Here is a 4,717-nt window from a genome sequence, read left to right on the forward strand (position 1 = left end):
GTTGAGGAGTCTAGGGAAAACTATAAAAAATTTTCAGTGTTCATCCCAGCAAATGCATGCATACTACAAAATCTTTTTTGATTGTGTTGGCCTCTTTTATATGATAGAACAGTACAAATGATAAAAGATTTTGTATAATGTGTATTAAACTAGAGCCATCATAAATTATTTATATACGGATATTATTGCTAGTTTTAGTCACTGGAAAGTAGCTGTGCAATGATGGTTTAGCAGAACATCAGGTGTTAATTGGTAGATAACACATCTTAACTTCAGTAACTGACTTCAGATCTTCACAGGTACAGAGTATAAGATTCTTATGAATGACGTTCTTCATTTTGTTCAATGATAGGGGCTATACAGTTAGCTACTAGGATGAAACATAACCTAATTTCATTGCCGACCTTTCTTGGAAAAAGTAGGTTGGGATAGAGGTCCCAGGCTCCCCACCAAACTGAGTTATTCTGCAAATCTGTGAAAAGCACAACCTTAAACAAGGAACGTGGAAGTGTCAGTGTAAATACTCCAGAAACAAAATATCAGTTTATCTCTTAAGAATATATGCAGACAAACATAAACGTTCAGATACACACATGTGCAGACATACAAAATGTGTTCACTTTTCTACTCAAAATATTATTTCTAAAGTTGATATTCTTACTACTAAAATGCCATTAAAAGTTTCTTTGACTCAAGCGACTTGAACTGATCCCATCCAACACAGCCTTAAGTGGAATGTAACAACGTCATTTGCTGCCTTGCCCTTTTAGCATTTCATTTTAACTAGATTAAACTGGTCAGAACATCTTTCCTTTATGCAAGTTAATGAGTCAAAAACAAGCACGGAAATTATACTACATGTAAGTGGCAACTAGAAACTACTGACAATTTCAATATACATATTTTGTGGACAATGGAGATGGCTTATCCCCCATCTCTGAGACTGTCATAGAAGCAAGGAGTTATAAACGTTCATTCTGTTTCAGTGACATTTCTAAACAGCTAATTTTATTACTAATTCTCAGATGTTAGAACCATCAGTAAACAACACACTGCTTCAAGAACCAATGTATATTATAATAACACAATATAGATGTGTAAGTCCACAGAAAAATACCAAAACTAAACCTTACAAATAGTAGATATTTGCAGGGGTCTTTGGAGGGACTTGAGCAATTGTTGGGTTAAATGCAAAATCTGTTTCTTGACATTACCAAATTTTCCCAATCATACTCATGGTTTTTCCTTCATTTTCTCTTACACATTTCATTTTCAGTCAGTCCTAACCCTCATCCCAGTAACAGCAAACGAAGCTTAAGCATTGCTGTTTTGTGTGAGAGGAAGGTATGATAAAAGTTCAATCCTCCCCTTGCACAGGCTCTAGAACAACAGTCACAGCTGCATTCTGTGATACGGGAAAGCAGACAGGAACTACTTGCCAATTAAACCCCAAACTCAGTAGCCATGACCCTCTGGGCACCAGTCTCTGAAGAGCCTGAGTGTAAACGGATGCTTAGTTTCTTGTAGACTTTTCCAATAATAAAACAGAATTTAAAAGAAAAATAAGCATACAAGTTGAATTTCAGGCCCCATCATATGCTGCTTCTCCATATATGTTTAGCATCTCCCCATGGATAGCGTGATGAGCACCTGTGGGCAGCATGGCAATTGTAGTACACTTGTAGAATAACAAAAGCCAAAAAAAAAAGAATAGGTTTGTAGGCAGACATGCTTCCACTAACAGAAATGTGGGGTAGGCTACAGCAGGTCACCACAATGCTTTTGCTAAACCATTCCTCAAAGCAGTGCTACTAGTGGGCATCACACACTGGGACACTAAGGTGGAACTCAAAGCTGCCCACAGCATCTCTCTGCTGTATGTCACTCTTTAACCAGTTGTAGTTTCTACAGAGTGCTTTGTGTAGGAAATAGAGAATACTTTTGCCCTCCTAAAGTGATATGAAATGCTTTGAGATACACAAACAACACACCAATGCATAAATACAACTGCTGCTGAACTGGGCACTATTTCTAAGTACATAAAGCTGAATTCACTCTTCAGATGCCTGTTTTTGAGGTGGAAAAAAGAACTGTATTTTCTCTTAATCGTTTAAAGTAACAGTTGCTGCCAGGTTCTCTATGCATGTAATGCTCTTCATAGTTCTGTAAAAGGCAATTGCGTGATCTCCATTGTTCCAAATATTTTTTCAGCAGTACAGAAACGCCAGTAGTTTGTTCTTTAGATCTTTCTTTGATAAAAATGAAACTCATTTTTGTCACTTTTAAATCTCTCTGCTTCTTATAGGTTTGTCTGACCTCATTCTGCTGGTTTCTGATAGTTGACAACAGCCTAAATGTCTCAAAAAGCAAAAATTTCACTACAGGAGAAACTGCCTCTCTGTCTCTCCTCACTGTCACCATTGTTTGCTGAGATACATTATCTTCTACAGACAGAAGTGATGTTGATTTGCTCAACCACAAGGGATTCTAACTCTCTGTGTTTGTGTGTGTTTAGAGCAAGGATGAAATTTGCTTTTAATTTAGCTGCCTCCTTCTTTCCTGAACAACTTCTCTTCCTGCTCCCGGCAGCTTCTGCATTTAGAAGCCATCTACATTATCCTCTGGGTTTGCTGCACAAAATGCTCTTTGACTCTGCTACTCAGGGCTATGTCTCTCAATTTTGTTATCTTTTTTTCTGCTTGTCTTTGGAAAGAAAGTAAGAATATCTTCCGTATTTCCCAGCTGGACATGTATCTATGCCATACTATTACTCTCTGGAGCTCAAATAAGAGCTTTAGCTCACACTCACCCTAGTCTAACAGATGCGTCCTTCCTTAGAGCTGCCTTTTGAGAATTTCCTTCCAAACAGTTGAATCTTCCCTTTGGTCCTTTCCCCTCTTTGAAAGCAATTGACATCTAAATGGCTGTTATCTGTCTTTTTCTAATTCTGATATTTAGGAATGCTAGGTCTATATGAATTTATTTAATAAGTTGTGACCCATGTTCTGACACTGTTTGCAGATTCATTTGCAAGGGATTTTCTGAGCTTACAGTAAACCCAATTTCAAGGGTCAACTTCTATTTAAAAAGCCTTCTACCATTGTTTACATTTTAACCATTATGCTAACAAAAGTACCCTGACTCTGAAATAAGATCTGATAAACTTCCGCACAAGGCCCACCTCTGTGCGCCTCACAGAGGTCAAATAAACGAGAACAAACACTACAGGATCAAAACTGGGAAAAGATTTAGACTCTGTATGGATCGTATGAGGAAAAAGAGGAAGACAGAAGTAGACAGATAAATCAACAGTTTACAAGAGCACATTTTAAACACAATGCTGTGAGAGGTCATATCTTTGTTACAAAACAGCAGTGAGGAGCATCATTCCGGGAGATGAAACACTTCTCCCATTATGACATTTGCATGTTGAGGACTCACTTTTATACCAGAACTGACTGCTGACAGTAGCTCCATGATCAGTTTTCCACAATCAAATCCATTAAGACAGTGAGAGATTATATTTCCATGAATCTGGATTATCATATTTGAAAGGAATGTAAATCCAAGTTTTATTTTCTCAGGAGCTGCTGCAGTGAACTAGATGCATTTTAAGCAGGTTTATGACAAAGAAATTGAGGGTAGAATTGTACCCAAGGCACCTAATCTAGTACACACACTAGTCCTTTTTTACTTCTTCATTCATAGCCTTATCCCATCCCAAGACCTCAGTGCGATGCAGTTTTGACTTAGAGTAGGTGAAACAAGGTCATGGATAGCCTAACTGGTTTTTAGACGGACCTCATGATTCTATGAACTTTTTGCTTTCAGTTGAAGAAGTCTGAACTTCATGACCCAGGACAGTCCATTTAAGCCTGTTTTCCTCATCCAGCATTCAACTCCTTCCTGTCTCAGGAAGCATATATGATTCAAGTTGTTTTGAAGCTCCACCAGTGACCTAACATGCACGAGAAACCATGAAATGGTGCTGCAGTGCAACTTTTCCAAGGCAAAGGCCACCTGGGGAATGCAGAGTGGGGCTGATGTTGAAATCAGGATAATATATGGATGAACAAAGTCTGGCAACCTCGCAGAATGAGTTTAAGCATACACTATGAATTTAAATGTCTGGGAAAGAAAAATAACTATTCATGGATCTTAAACAAAAAGTAATAACATATTCACCACTGAACCAAAATGAACTTACTCCCAAATTAACAACAAAGGAAATAAAGAAAAGGAGAAGAAAATCCTAAAGTAAAATTAGACTATCTTTCAGAGCTAACTGGATCTGACAAGATTATCTGGATCTGATAAGGGTGCTTTTCCTGAGGTTAAATGAAAGGTGGTCCTCATACATCAGTACAAGTGTGAATGGCTAAAATTATCACTGGGACTCTAGTGCTGGGAGAAGGACAAATTCTGCCTGATTTCATATGCTTTCCAGCAACATTGCTCTTGCTTATTCTCTAGCAAAGAGAAACCTAAAAACGTAAGAACAAAAACATGCCCCGCAAAATCAGAGAGTGCCTTCACATTTCCCAACATCCAATACAAATGACTGAATCTGATTTGGTAATATATCCAATTCAAGGTTGTTTGAACATTGTGCCACTCCGTGGCAAAGGGGGATCACAGTATGGGAGAATCATTAACTTAATCTGCCTGCCCTGTTTGTTTGATGCCTCCTCAACCCAGTGCAAGTCAATAAAACTTT

This window comes from Gallus gallus, chromosome 3 (genome assembly GCF_016699485.2).
Source record: "Gallus gallus isolate bGalGal1 chromosome 3, bGalGal1.mat.broiler.GRCg7b, whole genome shotgun sequence".
Classification (NCBI taxonomy): Eukaryota; Metazoa; Chordata; class Aves; order Galliformes; family Phasianidae; genus Gallus; species Gallus gallus.